This window comes from Neomonachus schauinslandi, chromosome 7 (genome assembly GCF_002201575.2).
Source record: "Neomonachus schauinslandi chromosome 7, ASM220157v2, whole genome shotgun sequence".
Classification (NCBI taxonomy): domain Eukaryota; kingdom Metazoa; phylum Chordata; class Mammalia; order Carnivora; family Phocidae; genus Neomonachus; species Neomonachus schauinslandi.
In genome coordinates, this window is record NC_058409.1 from 117,041,575 (window position 1) to 117,054,643 (window position 13,069).

Genomic DNA, 13,069 nt, shown 5'->3' on the forward strand with positions numbered 1-13,069 from the left:
TAGTGGTTACATAACAGACCACATGCAGATATAACATATCTAAATGACACAGGTCATACCTCACTACCCTCAGCTTTTGCACAAAGTCACAGGGAATGTTTGGAGCTTTTTAGAGTATTCGTGAGAGACCCTGCTATAAAAACCTCATTGTGTGCTGTAGAGGCCCTGCTCTTCTTGGAGAACCGTGGTAAATACTACCCTTCCAACTTCCTGGACTGCCACACTGTTTGCCCAGAGTCTATAACAATTGTCCCTCAGTGCTAGGCCTGGTTCCTGGCCAGCAGAGACTCTAGTGTTTCTCTAGATGCTAAACAGATTGGCACAGGACCGCTCTTTGTCAATCTGGCTTCATGAAGGGTGGCATGGAGCCCAGGCCAATCCTTCTGGAAAGGGCTCTGCCAATTTCTCAGGGGTGAGACCCAGAGCCAATCACTCTGTGAGCCCTCTGCTCCCATTTTCACCTATCAATCCAAGGGAGATGGGATTAAAATAAACCTCAGGGGAATCTTTGAAAGGGTAAAAATACTACAAGAGTGAGAAGAAGGAATGGAGAGAGATGGGAAGCCTGTCTACTTGGCCTGCTTAGAGGTTATAGGGTGCATGCCTGTGTGTGTCCCGAATTACTCTTCTTTTGCTTCTATAACAAATTACCATGAATTTAGTGGTTTAAAACAACATAAGTGTATTATCTTACAGTTCTGCATGTCAGAAATCCAAAACAGGTCTCACTGGGTTAAAATCAAGGCATCAGCAGGGAGGTATTCCATCTGAGTTCCTAGGGAAGAATCTGTTTCCTTGGCTCCTTCAGCGTCTAGATGGCCACCTACATCCCTTGGCTAGTGGCCCCCTTATTCCATCTTCAAAGCTAGCAATGGTAGGTCAGTTTTCTTCACATGTGTCTTTCTGATCTTTGCACTACCAAACTCTTTCCATTGTCACCTCTCTCTCAGGCCACAGCTGGGAAGATTCTCTGATTCACAGATGCATGTGATTATCTTGAGCCCAGCTGGATAATCCAGGCAAAGTTCCCCATCTCAAGGTTCTTTATCACATTTGCAAAGCCTCTTTTGCCATGTAGGGTAATCTATTCACAGGTCCCAGGGATTAAGATGTGGAGATCTTTGAGGGCCATTCTTCTGCTTATCCCTAGAGATTTTTTTTTTTAAAGATTTTATTTATTTATTTGAGAGAGAGAGCACATGAGAGGGGGGAGATTCAGAGGGAGAAGCAGACTCCCTGCTGAGCAGGGAGCCCGATGCGGGACTCGATCCTGGGACTCGAGGATCATGACCTGAGCCGAAGGCAGTCGCTTAACCAACTGAGCCACCCAGGCGCCCCCCTAGAGATTTTTAATTGTTGTTTTGTTGCTGATGGTTTCGTTTGTTTAATATGAGCTGGCAGGACACCTCTCACATACTTAAGACTGCTCTTTTGAGTCCTGTGCATGGGACCGGAATCTAACCCTGATATCTTTGGACAAGTCACATGTCCTTTTTTGAGACAATGAGGAATAGGCCACATGCCTTCCAAGACTCTCTTCCTGCTCTAACTTTCTATAATCCCAGCTCTTGTCCCAGTAATGGTGGGGCTCCTCGAGTTCTGGGGAGATAACCTCCAACTTGTCTTGCCAGAGTTAAGTTTGCTCTTGGGAAGATAATATCCTCCTTTGTTCCTTTGCTATTGACATTATGGTTCTGTTTGTCCTCTATTTTCTCCATGTAGAACTGTTGAATCTTTGTACAAACTATTTCTCTATTCTCCATGAAAAAAAAAGATTTAAATTCATAAAAGCCTAGGCCAATTAAACATCCATAGTTCATTTGGGTGAAAATGAATACTTGCCCTCATACAACACTGTTTCAGTTGGCCACTGAACAAGTGTTTCATGTTTCTACTCTGTAGCAGGCTTTGTATTAAAAAGTAATGTTCTGGGTGCCTGGGTGCCTTAGTTGGTTAAGCGTCTGCCTTTGGTCATGATCCCAGGGTCCGGGACCAAGTCCTGCATCAGGTTCCTTGCTCAGCGGGAATCTGCTTGAGATTCTCCCTCTCCCTCTGCCCCTCCCCCTGTGCATTCTTTCTCTCTCTTTAAAATAAATAAATAAATCTTTAAAAAATTTAGTACACATTTGGGCATTTACCATATGGTCAGTTAAAGTAGAATGCTCAGTTGAGGCAAGTGGTAGCTTGGGATAATAGCCCCAGGATATTGGTTATCGAGCAACCAGTGCAAAAATATGTTAATGAACGGGATAGCACTTTCTCATCACACCAGAAGTTCAAATGGGAATTAATCTTGTGGGGGCTGAACCGACAATAGCCCTAACCTTTCTTCCCTACCCTTACTGTTTACTGAGTAGCAATACCTGGGCAGAGGAGGCAAGGACAGGGATGCAAATCTGCATGTCACCACAAGGCACCTGTGAGGATCGAGACGTGATTATTTCCATAGGGAGGTGCCAGAGTGGAGCATGGGGTGAAGGAGCGCTATGGGGAGCAGGCTACCAAAAGGGAAGCAGAAGCAGGAAGAGATGGGAAAAGATGCCTGCCTGAGGATCCCTCTGAAGGCCCAGGGAGAAGTCCCTTCAGGAGGCTCAAGGGATAAGGCTTTGTCCTAGAGAAAGAATGGCTCACACAGTGTGTGTTCACATTGAAGAAAAAGGTGAGGAAGTACCAGGAAGATTGATTGATAGATGAGTTACTCCAGAGGTTACCAAACTTTCTTGGCTTACAGTTGGTGTTCTTAATGTCAGTGATTTTTTCACCATACCACTAGGCCAAAAGAAATACCAAGTAGCTCTGGTTATTTAGTTTGGTCCAAATGACTTAATAGTAGTAGTTGGGTGGTGTCCAACAGACATCTGTTGTTTCCCTCAATAATTTAGAATATCCCACAACACCCCTAAGAGTTCATCCCAGCACCCCAGGGTGCCTTGGCACACAGTTTAGGATCTTCCTTACTAATTTGAATGCAATGGCAGCCACCTTTTTAAGGGCTCGGGTGCTGGGAAGCATCAGTCCCAGACAAGACAAAGATCCAGCTGGAGATCTGTAAGGGTGGTTGTCTTGATTTGGCCCACTTGAGAGAGTAACAAAAGACTCACCCTGAGGAACAGAAAAGGATGGACCCTACCATAGGAATTAATATTGAAATTGTTGTTTCTCTTTCTCTCTTCCTCCACCAGCATGGGTTTCTTGAGGGCAGAGTCATTGTCTGCATCTCTTCCCTAGGGCTGTGCTCAGTGCAAGGAGGAAACTCGAACATTCCATTGAATAAATGAATGACTGGATGGTTATATTTACTTCATCCTTCCCTATTTTCTTAGAAGATAAGAGCTGACATGTCCTAGATAGTCCTACCTCAGGCATCTTCCCTGAAATGTCAGCCAAAAGAAAGAAAACATAATTATTCAGGTCAGCAAAGACCCGATAGGAGCTTAAAATTTCATTTGTTCTCCACCCTAAGGGAAATGTAAGGGGGAAAGGTGATCTAGGAGTATAAAAACTGGAAAAAGAAAGACATTACTGTTTTATTATTTAAGATTGTGGGGCCTTTTTCTTGATGCTTTTGAAGAAAAGAATAGCTAAATTATTGGGATGGTTTGAGTACAGACTAGCTCTGAGATGGAGGACTCAATTGATCAATCTTGTGTGGAAGATTGACAGCAATATTTTAGGTCCTCATGTTCTTCTAGAACCTTGCCATTCACCACTGAGAGGTGAAGTCTATTTCCCCTGCCCTTCAACACAGGTAGGACTTTTTGACTATTCAGATGAATCGAATGCAGTAGAAGTGAACCAGTATAAATTCTAAGATAGGTCATAAAGGGCAATACAGCTTCTCCCTGGCTCACTCTCTCACTCATGGGGTGCTCGCCCTTGGAAACCCACCACCATGCTGTGAGGAAGGCAAACTCGTCACACGGAGAGGCCCACGTAAGAAACAACTAAGGTTCCCGGCCGACAGCCAGAGTCACCTGCCTGTACAGGAGTGAGTGAGCCCCTCCAGATGATTCTAACTTCCAGCCTCGAACCACTTGGGGTGATGCTGAGTGGAGCAGGTGTGAGCCATCCCCTGCCTGAAAAGTAGACTCATGAGCAAACCAAGTGCTGCGGTACTTTAAGCTACAAATGTTGGCATATTTGTTGTTTAGCCTCAGGTATTGGAACATTGAACTCTTTTTTATCACTGTCTGTATTTGCCAGATGTATGCAGGGGGTAGCAAGAAACACAGAACCCTGGACATAGACCGCCTGGCTTGCATTGCTAGCGCCAACATTTATAAGCTCTATGACCCTGGGAAACTATTTAAACTTATGCCTCTGTTTCCTTATCTGTAAAAGGGAGGAAGAGTTCCTACTTCATAGGATTGTCCTGACCTAATATATGCAAAATGTTTGAAACAGTGCCTAGTACAAAATAAGCTCTACTTAAGTATTAGATAGTATTGTGGTGGTGATGGTGGTTTTATAGTTGGTCATATTGGTGTGGTAGGCAGAATTCTTTTTTTTTTTAAAGATTTTATTTATTTATTTGACAGAGAGAGAGAGAGAACAAGTAGGCAGAGAGGCAGGCAGAGGGAGAGGGAGAAGCAGGCTCCCCGCCGAGCAGGGAGCCCGATGCGGGGCTCGATCCCAGGACCCTGGGATCATGACCTGAGCCGAAGGCAGCCGCTTAACCAACTGAGCCACCCAGGCGCCCCAGGCAGAATTCTAAGAAAAACCTGGGAACTCGGGCTTCCTGGTATCCACACCACTGTACAATACCCTTTTCTTGAGTGCAGGCGGGACCTGTGAGTTGCTTCTAACCAATAGAATGTGGCAATGATGAAGGAATTTTGCAGAGGTAATTGAAGTCCTTAAAGTTGACTTAAAGTTAATCAAAGATGCGATTATCCTGGGTTGGCCTGATCTAATCAGGTGAGCTCTTTAAAAGAGGATCTGGAGATCAGAGATTCTCCTGCTGACCATGAAGAAGAAGCCACCATGAGTTCAACTGCAAGGCAATGAATGCCAACTACCCCATGGGCTCGGAAAGGAGCCCAAGCCTCAGATGAGACTGGGGCCCTGGCTGATACTTTGATGGCAGCCTGGTGAGATCCTGGCCAGACGATCTAGTTGAGTCACACTTGACCCCTGACCCATGGAAACTGCGAGCTAATAAAGAAACAGATGTTTTAAGCACTAAGTTGGTGCTAATTTGTTATTCAGCAATAGAAAACTAATGTACTTAATAAAAATTCAAACAATAAAAAAGTATATGAAATGAAAAGGAGATTTGTCTACCACCCCAGACCTTTACCCTTCACAGGGGCAACTGCTAATAAGAACTTGTGCTTCATCATTCCAGAAATCTACGTATATACAAGCACATGCATGCATCTGTATGTTGTGTGTAGATATGTAGTGAAACTCTTAAGTCAAAGGATATCTTCATTTTAAATTGACATGTATTGCCAAATTAATGTCCTAAGACTTTGCACCAATTTACACTCCTACTACCTACATATGAGTCAACACTTGCTAACACCATGTAATATGAAACACTTTACTCTTTGCCAGGCTTTGCAGGTGAAAAATATGTCTCATTTTGTTTTTATGGGTGTTTAAGTAATTTTGAATAATGTCAAGCATTAAGAAAATGTGTACAAATGTCCTCTTTCCCACACACTAGTTTTTTTTTTTAAGATTTTTATTTATTTATTCATTTAAGTAATCTCTACACCCAATGTGGGGCTCAAACTCATGACCCTGGGATCAAGAGTTGCATGCTCTTCTGACTGAGCCAGCCAGGCGCTCCCTCCCACACACAACCTTTTGTCATTTGTCTTTTATTGAGTTTTATTTTTCCATTATGGAATTTCACTTTTTTGTACAGTAAAATTTTTCATTCTTTTCTTTTTGGTTTCTGAGTCTTGTTTTATGCTTATAAAGTTCTCCCCTGCCCCAAAACTTGAAAAAAAAAATTTGCAATATTTCCTTTGGACACTTTTATATTTTAATTCTTTTTTTTTTTTTTTTTTTTTGTTTTTTTAATTTTTTTTTTTTTAAATTTTTTTTTTTTAAGATTTTGTTTATTTATTTGAGACAGAGAGAATGAGAGAGAGAGAGCACATGAGAGGGGGGAGGGTCAGAGGGAGAAGCAGGCTCCCTGCCGAGCAGGGAGCCCGACGCGGGACTTGATCCAGGGACTCCAGGATCTTGACCTGAGCCGAAGGCAGTCGCTCAACCAACTGAGCCACCCAGGTGCCCCTATATTTTAATTCTTTACATTAGATACTTAATACATCTGAAATTTAAAGCTTCAACTTAATTTTCTTCCACATGGTTAACCAGTTGTTTCAGAACATTCATTGAATAATCCACAGTTTTCCCTGATGTAAAATGCTAACTTTATTATATATTAAATTCTCACAAGCATTATACATATATATACGTATATATACGTATATATATATATATATATATATATACGTATATATATACACACACACAGTATATTTTAACATCCAGAAAGGCTAGTTACCCACCATTACTCTCCTTTTTAAGACTTTCGTGGGGGCATTCTTTTTGTTTTAATTAGATTGAGATAGTATTCTGCTCTATGATTCCCAATTTATTGACTAATCTAGTTAAGTCACCTAACTTCTGTGCCTCAGTATACTCAGTGTAAAACTTATCATTGTTATCACAATGATACTGGAATGAATTTGGATTATGTATATATCTGGAAAGCGTGAATGCTAAAAAAGAAAAGTTATACATTCAAGTCTGAAAAGGAAACTAAAATGTTAACCAGGAATAAGAAAATTCAGTGCAAGGGAAATTCCCTACTTTGGCTCTAGGTTCAAACTCTGTTCCCACTGATTAGTCCTGCGTTTTTTTCTTCCCTGTTTACTTTGGCATATCTGATGCCCCACCCTATCACATGTTTAATTAACTACAGAGTGTAAATCATGAAACCACAGCCTGGCTTGACTCTCCTAGAAGCCACCTCAGCTGGAAGATGTTCTATCTTGTTTCTAAAGGAAACAGATTTCTGAAATATCACACATACACACACACACACACACACACACACACACACTCACTCACTGCCCTTGGTCCTAGTTTCAAGCCTATAAACCTTCTGATGACATATATTTTTATCACTAATCATCCTCCATGCTTTAAGGAAAACTGTCTAATTTTTTTGTTTTCTATATGGCATAGAAAACAATTCCTTCTGAGAAACAAACATTTAAAATATTATTATTAATTAGGCTATAGATACTCAGAAAAGAACAAAAGTACCAATTGTAGACTTCTGTGGCCACACTGGCAAGATTTTGCCCATATAGTGAAGGCCTGCTTATTTGAATAATCCAATTCCTTATTCGTTCAACAAACTAAGCCTCTAGTATTTGTTGAGCACTGAACCAGGCACTGGGATAGAATGATGAATAAAATACAAGTCCTGCCCTCGCTGAGCCCTACTCTGCTGGAGGAGAGAGGCACACACATAGTTGCTTACAATACTGTGAGATAACTTGGCAATGTATATTAAAAAGTGATTTAAATGGGCATACCCGGGGTGCCTGGGTAGCTCAGTCGGTTGAGCAGCTGCCTTCGGCTCAGGTCATGTTCTCAGGGTCCTGGGATCGAGCCCCGCGTCAGGCTCCCTGCTCGGCGGGAAGCCTGCTTCTCCCTCTCCCTCTGCTGCTCCCCCACTTGTACTCTCTCGCTCTCTCACTCAAATAAATACATCTAAAAAAATAAATAAATGAGCATACCCTTTGAGAAGTTCCATTTCTAAGAATTTATTTAAGAAAATATTGAGATGAATGAACAAAGCACATAGGACCAATTATTATTGCATCTCCATAATAGTAATAAACACTAGAAAGGTACCATAATCAAACTACCTAAATAGCCAGCATTTGGGGAAAATCAAGGAAATAAATTATAGCAAAACCACATGATTGAATACTATTAAACCACTGCAAGAAAAAAAAATTATAGATCTGTAAGTATGGCTATAGAAGACTATGCCTGATCTGTTAACTAAAAATAAATCTCACAAAACAGCAAGTGTTATATGACTCTATTTTTCTAAGAATAAAATATACTACTTAGAGACAAATGAAAAATATCTAAAAGGACATACATCCAAATGTTAAAGAGTTCGTATTTGATGGACTACTTGGTTATGAATGATTTTTATATTTTCATATAATAGATTGTTACATATATAATTATATATTAACATAAATAAAAATGATATTTTATATCGATGTAAGTATTTTACAAAGAACTTTTTTTTTTTTGAAGATTTTATTTATTTATTTGACAGAGAGAGACACAGCAAGAGAAGGAACACAAGCAGGGGGAGTGGGAGAGGGAGAAGCAGGCTTCCTGCCAAGCAGGGAGCCCGACGCGGGGCTCGATCCCAGGACCCTGAGATCATGACACGAGCGAAGGCAGACGCTTAACAACCGAGCCACCCAGGCCCCAAGAACTTTCTTTTTAAGTCAGAACAAAAGTTTATAAAAACATAAGGTGTTGAGTACAGTAACAGTGATTAAACAGGCATTCTTTCACAAATGTGAGTGAAACACCTTCTATGTGTCTGGCCTGGGCTGCACTTGGGGGAGGCAAAGCTAACTGGAACTTTCCTGCTCTCAAGGTGCAGCCTGAAGACTAGAGGTAAGAAAGCAAACAAGGAGGGCAGGAAGATGCAGAGTGACATTGGAGCTGTGCCTTAAAGAATGAGGAGTTTTCTAGATGGGATGAGAGAATGGGAGAGGATGCTTGTTCCAGGCAAGGGGAACGAGATCAGAGAAGAAACAGGAAAATCAGGGTTGCTGTGGACAGTTGTTCAGTTTGTGCACTGTGGAAGGCAACCTGCTGAGAAAGGACTGGGGGGTGAAAATACAGGGTGTTTGCGTGTTTGCTTGCCAAGTCATACACCCAAGTTCCATTTTCCCAGAGGAAGGGGCACACCCTCCCCCCTTTTTTAATAGAGAAAAGGAGCTTTTTTTTTTTTTAAGATTTTATTTATTTGAGAGAGAGAGCACAAGTGGGGGAGGGCAGAAGGAGAGAGAGCAGCAGACTCCCCACCGAGTAGGGAGCCTGACGTGGGACTCCATCCCAGGACCCTGAGATCATGACCTGAACCAATCATGACCTGAGCCAAAGGCAGACGCTTAATTGACTGAGCACCCAGGTGCCCCGAGCAAAGGAGCTTTTGTTTCTGCAAGTACCTTCTGCTTGTCACGCTGTGGGTCCACCCAGAAAGGGGCACCTTTTTCTATTTACATGAGGTGCACTGAGGGGGTCATAGGCCTTGCACAAGAAAGTCTTTAAATCCTGACTTGGGAGAGAGACCAGAGGACAGAAGCGCCCTGCCATGTGCTCTCCAGAACCATTTTAAAGCACATAATTTGCTTTATATCATCAGAGCTATCATTGCAGGACACTGGAAAACTGTACAAAGTACTGGAGAAAAACATGTAGGTAAAATTTTCAGCCTCGCCTGAGTATGTATCAAAAGCCTTTCAAATAACTATAGCCTTTAACTATGCAGTCCTGCTTTTCAAAATTTATTCTGAAGAATCAGCATAAAGGTTTGAATTATAGAAGTGATCCGATGAGGAATTATTGATGATAGTGGGGAAAAAAATCCACAATCTAAAAGTTCAGTATTAAGAGGTGGGTTCAATAAAATACAATACCCCCGAATTATGAAATACTAAACTATGCAACAGTTAAAAAGCCTGGGTGGTTCAGTCGGTTGAGTGTCTGACTCTTGATCTCAGCTCAGGTCTTGATCTCAGGGTCGTGAGTTCAAGCCCTGCACTGGGCTCCATCCTGGGCATGGAGCCTACTTAAAAAAAAAAAAAAAGGAAAGAAAAAGCATCTTTTCAAGCTGGTTCATTTCCAGACTGGGTAAAACATCCCTGCTCTGAGTACCCTAAGCACTTGCCTGTATTGGCACTTAAAAGACTATTGTTATGGCTTGCTTAATAATCCAGTCCTCCCTGGGGCGCCTGGGTGGCTCAGTCGTTGGACGTCTGCCTTCGGCTCGGGTCATGATCCCAGGGTCCTGGGATCAAGCCCCACATTGGGCTCTCTGCTCCGCGGGAAGCCTGCTTCTCCCTCTCCCACTCCCCCTGCTTGTGTCCCCTCTCTTGCTCTCTCTCTCTCTGTCAAATAAATAAAATATTTAAAAAAATAATAAAAAAAAATAATCCGGTCCTCCCTGTGCTAGGGACCATGGCCCCTTTGCCATCTGTCTAACACAACATCTTGCACATAGGAGAGTCCCGGTAAAAGTTTATCCAATGTGTGAATGACTAGATCTTCATGGAAAACTGGAAGGATATGCACCAACATAAGAAAGCTTATTTCTGGATATCTAAACATTTTTCTTCCTTATACTTTTTTACAAGCTCCAAATTTTCTAAAATGGACCTAATATTCTGTAGTCAGAAAAGATAGCATACAATTACTAAACATAGTAACTCAGAGCCTGCCATGAAATACTTGGAGCCCAGTTTTTTTTTTTTTTAAGACTTTATTTATTTATTTGACAGAGAGACACAGAGAGAGGGAACACAAGCAGGGGGAGTGGGAAATGGAGAAGCAGGCTTCCTGCTGAGCAGGGAGCCCGATGCGGGACTCGATCCCAGGACCCTGGGATCATGACCTGAGCCGAAGGCAGACGCTTAATGACTGAGCCACCCAGGCGCCCCTGGAGCCCAGTTTTTAGTATGAGCTCCCTGTTAGGCTCTGTCCTGTTTCATCAAATCCATTATTTACAAATCAGAACTCAAATAACACATATATTAAAAGGTGATTTTTCTCAACACCAGAAGATTCATGGAAGGGGGTCCATTAAACTGTAAATTCTTCTAAGACATGTTGACATCATTTCCTTTTTTCTTTTAAGATTTTATTTATTTATTTGACAGAGAGAGAAAATAAGCAGGGGAGCGACAGGTGGCTGGGGGGGAAGCAGGCTCCCCACTGAGCAGGGAACCCGATGCGGTGCTCCATCCCAGGACCCTGGGATCATGACCTGAGCTGAAGGCAGACGCTTAACTGGCTGAGCCACCCAGGTGTCCCTGACATCATTTTCAAAATAGTCCATCTATCTACTTATTTTCAAGAAATATCTTCAAGGGAAGTTCACTGGCTTAATTTTATTTTGTGAAAGCTACTGTTTAGAAATCTTCATCCTCCTAATCCACTGGTCATTCTACCTAGAGCATGGATGGTATCAAGTATTTTTATGAAAGTCTGAGGTTTATACTTTACTTTTCTCTAAGGTGAAACGATTTGCTTTTTCCTGGTAAAATTTATAAGAGAATTTTTTTTTTAAGATTTTATTTATTTATTTGAGAGAGAGAGAGCATGAGAGGGGAGAGGGTCAGCGGGAGAAGCAGACTCCTCGTTCAGCAGGGAGCCTGATGTGGGACTTGATCCAAGGACTCCAGGATCATGACCTGAGCCGAAGGCAGTCACTTAACCAAATGAGCCACCCAGGTGCCCTAAAAGAGAATTTTTTTAAAGTTTGCATCCTGGCATCCTTAGCCAGGGATGTTTCACAATGGAAAACACAAAACCATATTTAGTTTTAGGTTGTCCTCAAACTGTTTCATTCTATGGTTCTACCCTCTAACTATCCCCTAGGTCCTAAAGGTATACATTTCCCAGGCTTCTCCTCATTTGGTTTTATAGAAGCTCCAAGCCCATATAAAAATATTTGATTAATCAAAGTTGTTCTGATCTCACTCTTTTTTTTTAATAGATCTTATTTATTTATTAGAGAGAGAGAGAGATCGCGTGAGAAAGGGAGACCATGAGCAGAGGGGACAGGCAGAGGGGAGAGGGAGAGGGAGAAGCAGACTCTCCGCTGGGGCAGAGGGGAGGGGGAGAGGGAGAAGCAGACTCCCTGGTGAGCAGGGAGCCCAAAGCAGGACTTGATCCCAGGACCCTGGGATCGTGGCCTGAGCCGAAGACAGATGCTAAACTGACTGATCCACCCAGGCACCCCTGATCTCTCTCTTTTGAGGCTCCTTCCCAGTTAATTCTGTTCTTTGTCTGCCTAGTGAACATCCTGTCACACACATACATACCCCATAACTGTAGCTTGCACCATGTACTCCCCAGGCAAAAATTCCATCCTTCCATTTGCCCTCACTCCAATCAAACTGGTCTGCCCAGCATGCCTCTCATTCTCGTTACATAACAGTACAGCATAAGATTTTCGAGTGGTTTATTGGTTCCCGCTGGTGGGTGTCAGGCTTGCCTTTTAACAGCAGGCTGACATAACAGCCTTGCCCCAGGCTGTCGTTCTAATAATGGTGGTAATTTCATGCCTTTCTGCCATACCACCATCTCATTGCAGTAGCCCCCCCAGGAAGAAGTGGGAAGGAGAGGGAAAATGCTAACCCCCTGAGACAACTCAAGGAGGAGCCCCAGTGTTGTCCAAGTGTTTGCATTTCTGTCCCTATGCCTTCTTCCTGGCAGGCCCTTGGTGACATTCCCTACCAGAAAAGCAGGCACGTGGTGAAATGGAAACTGTCCCATCAAATAGAGAAGCAAATAAGAACACAAGGGTAAGTACATTGAGCCCAGCCTTCCTGTTAGATTAAAATGGAGCCCAGCCTTCCTGTTGGACTAAAAATGGAGCCCAGCCTTCCTGTTGGATTAAAAATCTCTCTGGGTTATCCAATAGTCACCCTTCATTTTATCTGAACAGAGGCTTTTTTTCTACTGTGGAGAAGCAGGTCACCTCCGCAGGTTCTCTGTGCTCTATTACCTAGACCTGTGGAAGGGTCCCCTTGCTTGGTGGCAGAGTCTGGAACTGCTGCTCGGCAGAACTGGGTCATTAAGGCCGCCATCTTGGCCTAGACCCATGTACTCCAAAGCTCCCTTTTCCTAGTTTACTATAACTCCAGTCCTTTTTCTTTTTAATTTGCTTCTCTTTCTTTTCAGAAAATTTTATTTATTTTTTAAATTGAAGTATAATTAACCTTCAGTGTTATATTAGTCTCAGGTGTACAGAATGTTTCTCAAGAATTCTGTA